Source organism: Hyperoodon ampullatus (genome assembly GCF_949752795.1).
Source record: "Hyperoodon ampullatus genome assembly, chromosome: 2".
NCBI classification, from domain to species: Eukaryota; Metazoa; Chordata; class Mammalia; order Artiodactyla; family Ziphiidae; genus Hyperoodon; species Hyperoodon ampullatus.
The window spans coordinates 126094777-126113135 of NC_136915.1; positions in this window are offsets into that span (position 1 = coordinate 126094777).

Here is an 18359-nt window from a genome sequence, read left to right on the forward strand (position 1 = left end):
AGGGTGTCTGGCCAAGTTACATCTTAGCCCATGTGGGGAGGAAGAACATTCAGGGAGCAGAGAAGGAGGGAGAAGTAGTGTGAACCCAAGAAGTCCTTTACTCAACACAGTTGTGTATTACATAGAAAGAGAAAAACTCCTTTCCTCAAGACTGCAGTGATGGGTTTATGTGACTTTTCAATTTGGAATCCTAGGATCTTTTATGGGATAAATCTCCAAAGCAGTGAGTTTCTTTAATGGCATCTTTTTGTCTTTAGAATTTATATCTTTCTTATAGATCATAATCCCTCTACTTCATAAGAAGAATGTCCCTCAAAATTTTAAGACTTGGGATTTCCTAGAGAAAAGATTCTAAAGGAACTCATAGTCTCATTGTGTTTGATTCACTTGGAAATATCTAGAATGTAAAGAGTAATATAAAGAAATCTTATTGGGTCTTTCCAATTCTGAAAGTAAAGTCTATATAATTTCAGCCTCTCCCAACTTCTTATTTTCCCGTCTTGGAGATTACTAAGAGTTCTTGGAGCCTGGAAGCCACAAAGCTCTCCTTGAATCTTCCAGCCCTTGTCACTATGTCTAGGAGAAGCAAGGCGAGGGGCGGCAGCAACTGTGGTATTAGGTATTTTGGAATTGATTTTAAGGTTCCCTAGATGCACTGCTTCATGGGACACAAATATAATTTATAGATAGGTTCAAAACAAATAATTTTTCATGACTCTTTCAAGAGCTTGTAGAAGGGACTGCGGATTCCTACTATTACAAACACGTAACTGAGAAGCATCATGCTGGTGGTATTGGGTATAATTCTAAGCTTTCAGATCAGCTCTTTCCATGCCCAGAGACAGCGGTCTCTCAGGCTTTAAGCTTGTGAGTCTACACTGCTCATGTGAGCACCTCTGATACTCACTTTATCAGTTCCCAATTATCTCCCTATTGGAACTCTGTTGACAACTCTGAAAGGCAATTAAAAATTATTGATTATCCCTCACAGGTGATCTCAACTTACTTTTGAGTTCTGTGAAGTGAATTTTGATTGCTAGGAGCTGTTTCCTTTTTACCCAACTGGAAAGAATATGGAAACACTTCTGCCTTGCCTTTCACATTTGATTGATACTTTTCACTTTGAAAGCTAATTATATATGATGTGAAGGGAAAATGGGATTCAGAAATATGGGTGTTCTTTTCATGAATTTTCACTCTGAAAATGTGGGTCATGTGTTCATTTTTTTCGTGCCTCAGTTTACCCACTGTCCTGCTAAGGTAACGTTCCATTCCTTGTCCTCTAAGAGAAGTGAGTGATGGAAGTGACCATTATAACCCATGATCTCACAGACTCTCAGCCCAGGAAGGACCTCCAAGGTCACTCTGTCTGACCATCCACTTGTTAGAGGAATGCTCTCACAGGGTCCATGACACGTGGTGTTTGGTCCCTGTGTAAACTCTTCCAGGAACTGGAACCCTCCATATTCAAGGAAACCATTTCATTTCTTAATAGGTCTAATTGTTAGAACCTTTTTCCTTATACTCAAACACCTTTCTGTGATATCTGCCTATTGGTCTTAGTTCTGCCTTTTGAAGCAAAGCCAAATAGATGGAATTTCTACTCTTCAGTTTGACTTCTCTTTGATAGCCATATTTGTAACTTGTTTGAGGCACAATTTGAAGAGCACTCTGAGAAAAATAAATGTATTGTTACATTTGTTGTGGTCATTCCTGCTATTAGTGAAGTCTTAATTAAACAAACAAACAAACAAAACGTGTTCCAATGAAGTAAGAAACCTATTGGGTATGCTTGTTCAATACATTAGTTACCTGAGACACAGGTAACACACATCCCTAAATCCTGTCTGGATGATGGCTTCTCTCCCATCTGCAATGTTTACACAGCTAATGAGGTGGCTGCATTTTCAGTCTGACCAGGAAGTCAAGGACCTGGGAATCCCAAAAGACTTTCAGATGAAATACCTTGGATGTGTTTATAAATGTTAATCAAGAGATTATAGCGCTTGGGGCTTCCCTGGTGGCGCAGTGGTTGAGAGTCCGCCTGCCAATGCAGGGGACATGGGCTCGTGCCCCGGTCCGGTAGGATCCCACATGCCGCAGAGTGGCTAGGCCCGTGAGCCATGGCCGCTGAGCCTGCACGTCCGGAGCCTGTGTTCCGCAACGGGAGAGGCCACAACAGTGAGAGGCCCGCGTACTGCAAAAAAAAAAAAAAAAAAAAGAGAGAGAGAGATTATAGCACCAGTTGGGAGAAATTTTTATCAAATTCCCCACCTTAGGGGATGGAAGAAGTATTGTTTATTTGTTCTACAAATATTTGTTGATTATCTCTTATGTGCCATGCTATGTTCTAGATGTTTGTGTTACATCAGAGAACAAACAGACAAAAATCCTTGTCCTTATAAAGCTTACATTCTGGTGAGGAGATTTTTTAATTGTGTAATAAAACATCAAAACAAATAAGTATATTACACTGTAAGTTAAAAGGCGGCAGGTGTTTTAAAGAATAAAAAACAGAACCACCTTAGGGGTAGAAATGCTGGAGGGGGTGAGGGTGAAGCTTGCAGTTGTAGATAGGGTGTCAGGGTGGGCCTCCTGAGAATATGACAGCTCGATAAGTGACTTACTAGGAATGACCAGGGAAGTAGGAAGAAAACCAAGAGAAAGTAAAATATAAAAATGTTGTCTTGAGTATTTTAAAAGTCCAGGGAGAAATCATTGAGGGTTGCCTTTAAAATGCTTAGTGTGGGCTCCCCTGGTGGTGCAGTGATTAAGAATCCGCCTGCCAATTCAGGGGACATGGGTTCGAGCCCTGGTCTGGGAAGATCTCACGTGCCACGGAGCAACGAAGCCCATGCGCCACAACTACTGAACCTGCGCTCTAGAGCCCGTTAGCCGCAACTACTGAGCCCTCATGCCACAACTACTGAAGCCCGTGTGCTTAGAACCCATGCTCTGCAACAAGAGAAGCCACCGCAATGAGAAGCCTGTGCACCACAATGAAGAGTAGTCCCCGTTCACCGCAACTAGAGAAAACCCGCGGACAGCAACAAAGACCCAACGCAGCCAAAAATAAATAAATTTATAAAAATAAATAAATAAAATGCTTAGTGTGATTTGGTCATTGCGAACTAGCTTTGTGAGTGTGGGTCTGCGTGCTGAGAGGGGAAAGGTGAGATAGCTACAGGGCAGAGTGTGGCAATGCCCACGGGGTGGATTGATACAAAGCCAGAGGTGTTTTTGTGAAAAACAAAACACTCCAGAAGACAAGAGAGGTAAATCTGCATGATCACAGTCATGCCCACATGAACAGACTAAGGCAAAAAAGATGGGCCCTGATCCAAGGTGGGGCCTCCACAGTACAGAAGAGGAGAGTGGAGCCCACCAGTGTGACCGGAGACAAAAAAAAAAAAAAAGACAGAAGGAAGAACTCCTAGTTCTGCCTATTTTAACTGAGGAGGTAGTTAAAATATACATCTTAGGCTGTATCTCTCTGCACTGTTCTGAAAGTAGAATAAATTAGGGAGACAAATCAGAGAGATACTCCCCCGAACTGAGCTGAGAAGGAGGTGCTGGCACATTCTCTTAGTTTCTACCAAGGTTAGAAATGTTGGAAATGTTGTGCCTAGAGCCTAAATCCTAAGGAAACTCACTGCCGAGCCAATAGACGGAGTGTAAATTCAGAAACATGTCTTGGGCCTAGAAAGACAAAGATGAAGCCTCTGCCAGAAGAAGCCATCATCTCAAGGTTAAAGGTCTATTGAAAAGGATATCAAAAAATAGGCAACACAAAAGGGACTGTCTTGTTCTTTGACTCTTTGGAGCCATCCTCGTGACAGACCACTACAGCGAGCTGCATACTGCCCCCTGGTATCCCCTTCCACCCTAAGATAGTTTCCTTGGCCACCAAAATGAGTTTTGTGTGCTCTGTTGTCAGAGACCTACAGAGAAACTGGAGATCTGGGGGAACTCAGGTCATAGGGATGCAGAGTTTAATGGATGGAATCCCCTCAAGCTATGCTTTTGCTCTTCAGGATTTGGGACAGCTAATTCCAAACATTAACCACTCAACAAGGTATTTAGGGGCCAAGAAAATATCTGAGAACTGAAAAATTTATTGTCTCAAAAGAAAACTATAAAAATGAAATTAATAAATACTTATTTTGAGGAACATGATATGATAACCACCATTTCTTTAATCGTTAAATTTAGTATTAATAAAAATTACACTACACTTGAACACAATGTATAGATTTTCTCTTTACAAGAATTCCTATGTAGACACAGGAGCTGCCAGGAAACCATCACCAATCATGATTTAAATTACTCATAGCCATATAATTTCAAAAGCAAAAGTATAATTCTAAACTTTATTTTTATAGCAAAAAAATACCTTCAAATGTGGGATGTGGGTACATTTTGATATATGTGGTATAGGGCGAGGTTTGGAATCTTCAGAAATAAGTCTAGGGACTAAGAAGGTGTGAACATAGACCTGACCTGAGGCCATATGTTGGATGTCAGGGAGACAAACACCCATTTAATCTGTAGTTAGGAAGCCAGGGTATATAAAGATAAAATAGCAGTTACATTATAGCCTTTAGAGAAAAGGTTCCAGTTCAAGTGCCAGGGCTCTGTGGTGGGAAAGCCTCTCTGCTGCAGTTCCCTGTGGCTGGCTCCACCCTTACCTCTCCCCCGTCTTCTCCCCATAACATAGCCTCATTCATTTACTTCAGCAGCTCCTTTCTGGAACAAATTCTCACAAAGCAATCCCTTCCAGAATGCTACAGTGACAGAGTTCTCACAGGCTTTGATTTATGAGATTTGAAACACTTTCTTTTTGGAAATATTTATATTTGATCCCTTTTGGACAGACTGCACATAACTAGAGCTTATCACATTGTTGGAAATCGTGGGCAGGCTCTAAGAAGCAGGAACCCTGAGTTGGCCGAGGGCTGGGAGTGTAAAGATTAATATCCATTTGTGCTTTGCCGTCCTCAACCCCTGATAACTGTAAATAGTGTTTGGAAGAGATTGGGGTGCATCATGATCTATTACATGGTGGCAGTGATTCTGCTTGTTATGTCTTCAACAGTGATTTATCATTCTCTGCAGTGACACAAATCATGGGCCTTTGCCTGACCCTCTGGAATGTACGCACGATTTGCAGACTGTAACGGTGATGAATTTGTGTTTATATCATAACATTTTTAACCTGAGCTAAACCTGATCTCCTGCTTCAATTTGGAAATGTATCAAACATAAACTTTTGAAAATCTCTTTGGTTTTACTGGTATTATAGTCTGACCCTCTTTTCCACTTTTTGGGGGAGCTAATGAGAATTAGTAAATAGTGAGAAGTTCAAATTTGAGATAAAAACATTTTCTCAGTTTTTCCTTACCTGGTATTCTTTTCACATAGATACTATAGTGAGTAAAAAATCGGTACAGACTTGCCTTGTTCCAGCAATCGACATCCTGGTTGATTGGAGGATCAAAAAGGAAGAGAACCCTGATAGCCTGATCTTTCAAAATCTGAAAATTAAGAAGACTCTACTAATCTCTCCCTGGGTATTTTTTTGAAGGATGTGTGGGCTGTAGTGGACAAGTTCTTGTGTCTGTGTGTATACATTTTTCCCAAGAATGGGGCAGGCAATTGAGCCCAAGCCTTTTCAGGCTTCCCTTCAAAGCAATGATTTTCTCTGAAACAGGGTCTAGGGACTTGAGAAGGTCTTTAGGAATTTCTACATGAAAACGCTATATTTCTTTGGGTTATTTTCCTTTCTGTGAAGTGTGAGAGCAGTATGAAATATCAAAAAAATTAAAATAAAACGGAAAACCTTGTCTTTCCTGTCTGGAATGATCTTTCATATTCTAATTGATTGCCTTTTTTCATTCATTTGAGAAACCCAAGCATCTTGGGTTAAGAAATAATATTTGAGTTGCAATGATTACATTTAAATGGATAACTTAGAAAGCAAACAGCTGCAATTTATACCAAAGACTTGTTTCTTTTAGGTATTTGTGCTAGATTCTCAGTTTTGAGACAGAAAATGAAATGATGCTCCAACCTGGCCAAGCAGTGAAGAGGGTGAATTTTCCCCAGGGTTGCACGTGGTTAGAGCACTGACCCCTACATCCCTCAGTCAGTAACGGGCTCCAGGATTGCCTTACCTGATGCCCTCACCGTGTCCTTGCTCACCCACAGATTGTCCCTTGTTTTCAAATGTCTGTCAACAAGCTAAGATGACGAATTTGCCTGTGATAATGTGCTGAGGCAATATGCATTTTAGCTGAAGCCTGGAATCAACTCCGCTTGTACTGCCGAAGCCTGCAGTGATTTCAAGGGTGGAATTTCAGGTGAGTGTGAATCCAGGGAAAAGTGGAAGCACACTGGTATTGGTTACATCCTCACCTCACCTGACAAAGAAGATACAATCCCTTTACTGCCTTGTTTTTCTAATTTTTAGATGTGGAATTCTGAGTCACTCTCAAAACAATAGAAATTTCACAAGGATTATCAGAAGTGATATTAATTTGCTAATTTAAACAGATGAAGAGGAATGACAATGAATTTTCACTGTATACCAGTACTTTGTCATATATAGTGGGTTATTAATATCACCCTGGAGCTTTGGCAAACACAATTCTTCACCACATTCTACTTTTTCATAAACATCTTATCTCATCCAACCTAACATAACTCCTAATACTTTATATAACCATGAAATCCAACACTCCACCTTCATTGGATAGTTCTTTTTCAAAGCCCAATCTTTCTTAAACTCACTTCATATGACAACAACATTAATTGCTATTTTATGCACATACACAGACAGACTTCTTCACAACTTTACTTCTTGGTAACTTACAAGTGCACTAGTTGACAGCATCCTCAATTAGCAGAGTCATTTCCATATCCTGGACATATACATTGATCAGAAAAGATGACAATTTATTTTTAGACAGACGCAGACTGCATATTTTAAATATATTTCCCATTTGGCAAAAATAGTGTTGTAGCTAATGTATGTACAATATTTCCAAAAACATTGGTACTTTCCCATAAATATCTTCCATATTTTTTTCCAGTGAGTAATAAAAAAGGTTGAGGTGGGATGTGTTTTATCCCACCACATTATATCATTCCTATTTTTCCTCTTTGTTGGATGGCAATCAGGGGCCCTGATGCCAAGCTTTGGAAGCAACAGCATCTGGCTCCTTGGCAGATCCTGCAGGCAGACTTGTTGCCAGCCTCTAAGCTGTGTCTGGGTCTGTTGCATGGTTTGGCTGCAGATGGACTCTCTGGGTTGCCTCGTGCTTCTGGAAGCCAGTCCTGGCTTTCCTTTGATTCTGAGGACTTTACTCATTTTTATTCATTTGTGAAGAAGGGCCTATCCAAATGCTTTATGAAACCAACACTGGAGAACATTAATGGATCAAATTTTGCCTTTGAAAAGGCAGAGGTCAATGTGTATTTGGACAGCAGACATGGCATTCTGAAGATGGGTCTACACATGTCCGTGTGTCTTTCCATGAACTTCTATTCTAAGGAGTTTGGAAAGAGGCCAATTATGTTTTATCATCTCTCCGTCCCCCAGGATGAGGCTGTGTGGTTACCTGGAAAGACAGAAACATGGGAGAGCTCAGACTTCCTCAGATCAGTAAAACCTCCCATTTCTTTTGTCTTTTCAGTGAATCAAATGCTGAGGAAATAAACACACATGATGGAGGTCCTCTCATCTTCATTCCTGTTCCATATTATTGCCCATATGAGTATGGGATTCTACCATACCTAGAAAGAAGGATGAACATTAAGTCTTAATTTAGTCTGAACTAAGCACACGTATCAAAGCCAGATCACTTCCATTAGTGTTCCCTAAGGCTCTGGACTCATGGGAAAGGCTATTGAATGTTCTTAGCATTATGAAACCCTGTCACAATTGATTTTTTTACCCATGACAATCCACTAAAAATCTTTATATTCTGCACACACAAGCACACCCACATCTTAATTAAAATATAACTTATTTTTGTTTTAAGGATTATAAGAATTTCATGAGTGCCTTCACTCCTTCACTGATTCACTTGTTAGCAGCTTTTTATTGAACATTTATTATTTGCTAAAGAGAAAATATTGCTCATGGAGTTTATATTCTACTGGGGAAGCTGGGCAATAAAACAATTATCAAGTCAGCTAACAAGATAATTTTACGTAGTGATAGTGCTATGAGGAAAATAAAACAGAGTCACTGGTTGAAGTGTTCGTGAGGTAGAAGGAGAGCTACTTAAGACTGATTGGAAGGATTATTCAAGGAAGCGGCATTAGATCTAAGACCTAAATGACAATGACCAGGAGCCAGCTAATCTGGGAGAACAGTGACCTGGAAGAGGAAATACAAGGGCACCGCAATGGGAATAACCTTGGCACATTTGAGGAACAAAAAGACATTAGATATCATAGCAGAGAGTGAGGAGAAGAGTGAAAGGCAAGAAGCCCTATGAGAAAGGTAAGCAGGGGCTAGATCACAGAGAAGGTGCTACAACACTGTGGGCCACAGCAAAGTGCTCGCAGTTTGTTCTAAGAGCAATGGGCAGCCACTGGAAGTTTTAAGTAGAGAAATGACATGATCTAATTTATATGTTAAAAAAAGTCACTCTGGCTACTCTGTAGAGAAGGAATAGTAGAAGCAAGAAACCAGTTGGAAGGTTGTCACAATAGTGAGACAGATGGTTTCAGATAATAATGCTAGTAATACCTACATTTATTGAGTGCTTACTGTGATTTTGGGGCTGTTCATGCTTTATATTAGGTGAGGCTCAAAAAAAGAAGCCTGACTTAGGAGTTATCTTCCCCATATCATAGGTTAAAAAAAAAAAAAAAAAGGATTTCAACCTATAAATGTCTAATTCAGGTAGGCATGCTGCCTCATGCTATGAAACCAAACCAGAGTAGAAAACTTTTACGTTTTTTCGTATGCCTTCAAATAAGAAAGATATGCAGGTAAAATATAAGTTTAGATATCAAAGCCTTACCAATAAAATGAACAGTTTTTTCATAAACTCTAATTGGGATTTTTAAAAGTCATGGGATAGCTCTCAGAAAACACTAAGAATTCAGACAGCAAGCAGTTAATCAAGGCTTAGGATACCTTTTTGTTCAATTGTAATAATGGTGAATGAAATTCTGTTTCTATTACAGAAAAGCTGGGTTTTCCTGGAAGACTTCACAGGCTTTTCCTTCATCCCTAAATTCCACTGGCTCTTTGAATGCCTCTTAGTATACCTGTGGGGCATGGAAAAGAAGAATTTCTTTCCCTGAATTTATCAAGTGTTATATTTCACAACTCTTTTAATCACCGAATTTATCTATTTCCTTGAGTTGAAAGCTTCTGGAGATGTGAGAAAAGTAAGTTCTAATACACCAAGGAGTAGGAAAGGGCTCTGTCAGCAAATATGGATATTTACTGTGGTCTATGGTTGCACATGTAACAAAGAACACAAAAGAACAATAAGAGCATCACTACCACAGAGACATGACTAACTAATGGGGGCAATTTGCAATGCAGCGCTTGTGTGTCAGTTGAGTTCTCCACCAGATTTTCAAATCTATGCTAACCTTGGACAAAAGAACATTGTTCTCAGATCATCACTACTTGGTTAACTTCACCAATTCTTTTTTTTTTCTCTCTTTTTTAAAATCATTACAAATGTCAGTTGCTGTTACTTTTATATTGGTTCCCACTTCTGGTTTCTTATCACTTTCTGTAATGGCAGAAATTTGTTCTCATAAATGTATATTAAATATCACCAAACCCCCTCAATTCCTCTAAATCAGTCTAATCTAAGGAATGTAAACTAAAGTTTTCATCCCTGTGAAGCAAGTAGATGCCTCCACCAAGATGATGTGCATGTTTGGACTCAAGTCATCAAATCCTTTAACTCGAACAGAGTTTTAAAAAAATCAAATATTTGACAGAATTAACAGGTCATTTGCCTGAATGTATCAATTAATTTAATCAAGAAAATAGAACAAATTATGTATATATGCTCAATCATAGTACTGAAATCACTTCCATTTGAAGCCCATTTTTAAACTAATACTTTTGGACAAAATATTTTTCTTTATACTAAAACTTTGTATACTCCGCCTAGGAGCAAATACTTCCTCAGAATTCTGCCACTTGTTTTCTGTCAGTTGAAAATGTTATGTCAGTATAAAATATTATGAAGTCTTCCCTACAACTTATTATTGAAGTGTAGCTACTTTCACATGCTTATTATCACAGATATTAGGATCCAGGCATAATGACCTTGAGATTCCTCATTTAGGCATAAGCAGTGACTATTACTACTCTAAAAATACCACAAAACAGAAAGGTGGCTGGTCTTGAAGACTGAAGTGTCCTTTTACTAAATGGCTCAGAACCTTCCTAGAACATTTAACTTTTCTGGCCTCAAACCTAATAGCTTCTGGGTTTCTTCCTTTACATATTGAGTTCTTTGAAAACATGATATTTGAGTTCAGGTGACCAGGATCAGTTCCAGGAGAGAAGTGTGACCAGAGAGTGGGCTGTCAGGACCGCCAGCATTCCATAGGGCCTTCCCTTCATTGCAGGCATCCTTTAGTTGGGTTACAGCATGTGTTATGTGAGTCCCACATTATAACCTTTTGTAGGCAGCCTTGTGGCACCGTTTACAATTACAAATCTTTCAGAGTCATTTGATCTCCAGACAGACCATCTCTATAGTGTGGTCCTTAGTCCTAGGACTCACTTAACACAAACACGACAGGCTCTGTGAAATGCTGTGAAGGTTTGTGGATCCCAGGCAAATAACCCTGATGAGACTGGAGCAAAAGGTTGGAGTACGTCTTAGCTGTCCCCCTGAACATTAATAAACATTAAGTAACTTGTTGAAGTTTCCTCTCCTCTTTCCCCATCTGAAAGTTCCCACCACCTTTTTGCTTTCATTGACATCTGGTGTTGTTCTGAGGATCCTGCTTTCCTTGAAGCTCTCGCAAGAGGAAGATATTTTTATTCTACACCCTACATATCACAAGTTTTAGAGGTGCAGTGGGTGTCCTTGCTCTCTTTGCTGCTTCCTCTATTCTTCTTCAAAACCTTACTTTGAAATAAATGTCATCAGACTTCATTACTCATCACTCCTCCTCATTTCTTGAGCCTACTGACCTCCCAGTTTCTCTCGGTCATTCAGAGATGGCTTGGGCACCTTGCTTACTGACCCCCTTCTCACTGTCATCATTCATGGTGACTTCATCCTCTATGTTGATGATCCAGCTAACATCCGGGCCTCTTATTTCTTTGATCCCCTTTCCTCCAAAGACCTTTTCCTCTAGAGGTCGGCTACACACACTCATGGCCATACGTTAGACCTTGTCATTAACAGCAACTGAACAACTTCCAAAATCTCAAGTTTAGGCACCTTCCTCTTTGACCACCATCTGCTATCCTTCCTGTTACTGTTCTATTATCCCCCTCAAATAGTACTGTGACACTAGCATGACTGACAATCTATTGGCCCACCTCCACTTTTTCACTATTCATCACCACCACCACCACCTCCTACACACACATATTCTCACTTCCTTTCTTAGCTGAGATTCCTGGCCCAGCAGCATAAACACTCCTTTGCAAATACCCTTAACAACTGTGCCTCTTTCTTCCTCGATCATGCATACTTATTAAAATTCCAATACTTGCTCAACCTACCTATCCACTTATTCTTCGCTGGGACTCAAGAGCTTAAAGTTACTGAACTGAAATCACTTTGCTTCTTTTTAAAAGGAAGTGTACCTGCTTCTTTCTAAGGCCAAGTCCTTCATTTATGATCTGAATCTCATCCCTTGTGCTCATCTCAAGGACTTTGCTCCTGCAATTATTTCATCTCCGTCTTTCTTCCTTAATTTCTCTCTATGTCTTATATTCACTTCCATCAGTGAACAAACAAGAATCAATAGCATCCATGTTAAAAAGTCTCTTGACACCTCTTCCCATTCTGGGTCCAGCCTCACATCTGTGCTTCCCTTCAGAGGAAAATCCTTGAAATGATTGTTATGACTTATCGTTTCCCTTTCCTCACTTCTCAATATCACTTAAAACCAATCCAACCAAACTTTTGTCCCCTTCATTACACTAGAAAGGCTTTGATCAAGGTTGCCAATGCCAAAGCCAGGAGTCAGCTTTCTGCCCTCCTCCTGTGGGAGCTCTCAGCAGCATTTGGAGGAAGGAACTGCTCCTATACCCCAGTGGCTCTGCGTTGGGCTCTTCTCATGCTTCCTTCTCTCCACTTCTCCTTAAGTGTTGGGGTGCCCCAGGACTCTGTTCTTGACTTTCTAATTCATCTACATTCTCCCAATGTGATCTCACCCAGTCTCATAGATTTAAGACTTACCTTTATGCTGTTGACCATTGCACTTATTTATCTAGCTCTGACATGCTTTTGAGCTCCAGATTCAAATACTCATCTCAACATCCTCACTCATATGACTAACAGGTACCTCACAATCAGCAGTGTCAACATTGAACTTGATTTTTCTTCCTTCTCTCAGATCACTTCCTCTCCATCATGACCAAACTTTCTCCCTTTCTATATATGGCATTATGATGCACTCAATTGCTCTGACTCTAAACCTTGGAGTCATTATTGATACTTCTCCTTCCCTGAAGCTCTACATCCAATCTATTGTACAACTTCTAAACTATATCTCCAATCATGGTCCAAGGCCCCATAATCTCTCATTTGAATTGCTTCCCTGACCCCTATTGTCTATCTTGTACAGAGCAGAAGTAAATTTACTAAAGCATAAATCAGATTCATGTCACACATACACCCACCCCCTCCGCTAAAGCTCTCTTATGTCTTTTAATTATGCTTAAAATGAAATTCAAAGTGGCCACCACGATCTGGATCCTGCCTTCCCCTCTGACCACCCCTGAAACCCCTCTTCCTTTTGCTCTCTACACTCCAGCCTCACTGGCCTTTCAGCCACACTCATTCTCATCTCAAGACCATTGCTCCTGCTGTCCTGACAGCTTGGAGGACTCTTCAGACCCTCAGATCTTTGTGTGCCAGCCTCCCTCTCATTCAGGTCTCAGCTCAAATGGCCCCTTGGTGGAGATTTCTTCATGCCCTTGCTCAAGCAGTGCCCTGCCTGCCAACCCCAATCCCCAGGTGCTTTCTCCTATAGAGCCTTATTTTATCTCAGGGCACTTAGAATTACTTGAAATGATCACATTTGTTTGTTTTTTGTGTTTGTTCCCTGTGTTCCTCAGTTAGAACGTAAGATGTCTGACAAACTAAAAGCTAAGATTATGTTTCTTTTCATCTATCACAGAAAAACGTTGTAAGATTTAATAAAATGAACTTACTTTAATGGGATCATTCTCACCAGAAACTCTCACACTCATGAAAACAACAAAATACACCTTATGTACTACCCTCCAATGTTCAGGGTGAAATATGAATAGATCATAGACATACCTATATATGTATAATTGATATTTTTTGTATTTCGTGATGATTAATTGTCAAGAACAGATGTTGGAGAGTTGTGACTACCTCCTTGAGAGGCTTTAGTAGGGTCTATAGTTTAGTTTAGCCTCGATCATGTGAGAATACTTAAAGTACATGATTAGGATGTGTATGTCCTGTGTACTCCTGTAAGTCTGCTTTGCTCACTTTCTAAGTTGTAACTTTCGTTTAGACTGACACTAAATGTACAGTTGGCCCTTCATATCTGTCAGTTCAGCATCCATGAATTCAACCAATCACAGATGGAAAATATTTTTTTTTAATTCCAGAAAGTTCCAAAGAGCAAACTCTGATGCACACTGGCAACTCTTCACATAGCATTTACATTTACACAGCATTTACATTATATTTACAACTATTTACATAGCATTTACATCATATCAGGTATTATAAGTAATCTAGAGATGATTTAAAGTATACAGGAGGATATGTGTAAGTCATATGCAAATACCATAGTATTATATATATTATATATAATAGCAAGTACCATTTTCTATTAGGAGACTTGAGTATCTGCAGATTTTGGTATCTGGTGGGTCCTGGAACCAATTCCCTGTGGATATGAAGGGTCAATTGTCATTGATACTTCCTGAAAGATGCAGAACTCTCCCTGCTTTGGAGGTTGCTGCAGGCCTGCCTGCCTAGGCTAGGGGGAGCCTGAGTTCTGACGATGGAGATTTCTTAGACATGGAACAACTTAATCTATGCCTAGTGAAGCCTATGGAAGATGCTGGGTGACTAATCCCCAGGCACTACCCCAGAAGTGAGGCCAGTATGGGTAATGCCAAAAGCTATGGAGATGGTGTCATGCAGCTAGAAACACCTTCAGCAAGGCCTAAGAATATTAAGAGACACAAACTGTAGAAGTGGGGGTAATGTCAAAGGCATTCAAAGAATCCCTTTGCACTGGGAGTACATACAGGAGGAAATCCTATCTAGGAGGGGAAGTGAGTCAGAGCTTGCTTACAGCACTGGAGAAGGAGGACAATCGTATTTTGTAAGAGGCTTAGTTTATATCCTTGGGCTTCAAAAAATTCTCAGATTTTTTTCAGGTTCTGTTTTTGAATTCTAGAAAAGGTGTCTGGGGAAGGGTCTTAAGGAGAATATAGCTGTGGAGGGAGGAACAGGTTGGGGGCCACACTGAGGGGCAGCCGCTCTGGACAGCACTAGGAGGGCCCTTGAAGGCATTTCCTGTGTACCCAGGGCCTTTCTGGGGAGTCGGCAGTAGTTTGATAACTATGCCATATCCCATCTTTTAAAATGTAAAACTAATGCTGGACATAGTGCATTTAGGGAGGTGATCTGTAGTTTACACAGTACTTAAAATTCCTGAAGCCAACTCCGGTAAATGCTTGGAATAAATTGTGGGAAATCACTTAAATAATTTTGCAAACATCCATCTAATGCTTAAACAAAGGCCACCTAAACACGAGGGAAGACTGCCAGGCGGCAGTGTGCCGCGTGCCTGGGAGGTCAGGAGCAGAGTGAGGGAGGCCCAGGGCGTGCGGAGATCGCCCATCGGGGCTTTCAGCGAACTCTACCCTAGTCTCATTTCTCAGAATGTTTTCTCCAACCTAATCTCAAACTCACTCTCAGAAATGGAGGAAGAACCCCTTTTCATTTTTCACAAAGTTATCAACTAAAATACTTCTGTGTATGCTGGGGAGCTCTATTTAAAGGATAAATTCTGAATATACCTCCTCCTGGCCCTGGAGGTGATGTTGTGACTCATTCTGCCATTTGCTATGAGATTCTCAGGTGAACCATCGGTGGCCTGGGTGGAGGGAAGGATCCCGATGCCACCGCGATCTCCTCAGGAGGAAATGGGAAACTAACCATGAAAGCAAGCAAACCAGTCAACACGTGCTGGAGCAAACAGCGCCCGGGAGGGCTGTGGAGGAGAAGCAGCACATGCCGCTGCCCCACCTCCCCCGGCCTTTCAAGCGTCCTCCTAAGTCCACCTCTCACAGCCTCCTGTTTAGAATTTCAGTTGTTCCTCATATAATGTCAAGGGGTGATAAGAAGCTATTTATCACTCTGATGGGCTCGGACTCTTAATGTATGCTGTCACCTTGAAAGATTATTTCCAGTGTGATTTAGCAAAACATAGTTGATTCAACAACCACTTGCCCACTCCCTATGGGTCAGCCTTGTGGAATCCCTGGGGATCCAGAGAAAGAAGAAATACAGCTCCTGTTCTCAAGGAGCTCATGATCAGTGAGAAACACAACCCAGCAAATCAACAATGACAGTTCTTTGGGCCATGCTGTCTATGAGGTTTGCACACTATGTCATGGGGGTACAGATCAGGGTAAAGGTAAAGATGCTGAAGCTGAGTTTTCAAGGAGAAATAGAAGTTAAGAGAAAATGCCTCACGACCAGGAAGAACTGATGCTGGGGTTTGGATGTGTGAGGGAGCAAGGCCCTTTCAGAGATGTGGCTGGAGGGGAGGGTGGGTGTGGGCACTTGGGAGAAGCTGAGGTAGGCAGGGACGGAGCAACAAAGATCCCTCTAGGCTATACTAAGAAAGTTGACATTTACTCTGCGGAACCTGGTATGATTGGGCTTATATTTTAGACAATTTATCCTGGTAGCAGTATAGGGACAGAAGAGACAGGAGCAATACTAGAAGTTTAGGATGAGGATGAAAGTGTGGGATTGAAAGATAGATACTTCATGAATAGAAGTGCCTGGAATTGATTACCCACAGTATAAAGAGAGAAGAGAAGTTGGCTATGATGCCCAGGTTTCTGATTTAGACAAGCCCACTTTGCTTATAAATGCACCATTGAAGGATATTTTTTAAAGGAGACAAGTCAACTTAAAAAGTTTCCCAAGTTCCCAAACATTATAGTTTCTAAGGTAAACTCAAATACTTCGATTGGACAAGCTTATTCTAGGTTTCACTTTGACTTTGAATCAAGAGGCAGGGAGCTTTGAGTACCCAAGAGGACTCTGGATTGCAGAGTTGAGTTATGATGGCTTGACTCTCTCAGGGTATATTACGATTCCCACTTAAATGGGGTGTGACCTTGAACGCACAAAGGATGAGGATCCCAAGAATAGAGATTCTGCTGCCCTGCAAGTGAAATATATAAATATGAATGTCAAGCCACTCCAATGCCTGAAAGCCTTTTTAAATGCCTGAGAGTTCCAAAGTGCACCGGGCCTCACACAAGCACAATGAAATGACAATGAAGACGACCAGCAGTGGGACCACCCACCAGCGGGTTTATTGCTGTAACTAGGAATGAAGGGTCTCCCTGGAACTATTGACACTGGATGGCATTGTCATTTTTAGCACATGCTAAAGCTGTGATGGTGAAAGGAACTGTCTCTTTTAAACCAGAGCCAGACTATTTATGGACTCCTTGGTCCCACCATATTCTTGCACCATGGCCATAGGTAAGAAAAAATGGAAAATGGCTGCTCACTTGCTCCACATTTTCCCATATTCCCTGTCCAAGCTTAATTAACCGAGGAAGAAATAGCTTCAGGGGTCTCTTTCTGGAGGGCCTCGAGCTTAAGTTCAGCATAGGCTCCCACCTTCCTCTTTATTCCCCCCATCTTCTGGCAAAACTTGAGCCCCATCCCCACTCAGGCCACCCACAGAGCTGTAGGTCAAAGGACTACCCTTAACACTGATGCATATTTCTCTCTCCAACTCTAAGTAGAGACAAAAATCACTTGCTTTAGTGTGTGGAGTGCAAATATTAGGTAAGAACGTTATTGTCCCTGCTTTAGAAACACACACAGGCATGTGTGCATGTGGCAGAAACTGCACCCACAACCTGTGCTCTAGAAAGTGAGTGCAGGGAAACAGTTTTTGTGCCGTCTTTTCATTATTCCATAGTTAAGAATACTCCATGCATGAAGAGTGTGGTGAAACTTTAGTGGTTTTTAAGTTCTTCCTACGGGCTTTTCAACTCAATAGATAGTCCAAATAGTTGGACAGGAAGGAAGGAAGGCGGAGGGGGAGAAATAAGTGGTCGGTTTTGGTTGCAGCACAGTCTTGGGAGCAGGCCAAAGAAAGTGACTTTGGGGTCAAGAGAGTTGATACATTTTCTTTTCCTCTAAGAAGTGTAGTTTCTCTCATCCCAAGTGCTCCATTCAGCTGCACACCCAGGTTTTTTTTTTGTTTTTTTTGTTTTTTTTTTTTTTTAGGTGATTTCTAGAATGAGGGATTCATTCATTCCAGAAATGCCACGCACCAGACACTGGAGTGAGTGAGGGCTGCCAGGGCTGTCACAGTGTGGGTTCTCTTCACAGCACCTAGTAGGGTTGCTCCACATAGTAGGAAATCCATCTGGGCTGATGGACTAAGAGGAAGTCCTTAGGATCAAGACCACTTGCAAAGATTGACATCCATCTAACAAGAATCGAGGCCAACAATGTGTTGGTGTAAAACAAGATTGAATACTCTCCAGTGAGTAGGTTCATCATTTCACTAGGAGTTGGGGGACATCAACACGAGGCATCAGGGAGAGGCCGTTTTGAGACACCCATGGAGCCATTGCCAGTGGCCCTCAAACTGTAACAAGCCACAGAGACGGTGCCTCCACCACAGTGAAGCATGTCGGCTGGAGGAGTAGGCTCCGGAGGGAGACACGTCTGGCTTGGATTTTACCTTTGAATTCACGAGCTGTGTAACCACAGATATCTCAATCTCGTCAAGCCTCAGCTATCTCATCAATAAAACTGGGTATGAAAATAATATAACCTTCTCGTGGAATTACTGTGAAGTGCTGTAAAATAGTGCCTGGAACATTATAGTTCAAAATGTTAGTTAGTATACTGTAGTTAGTA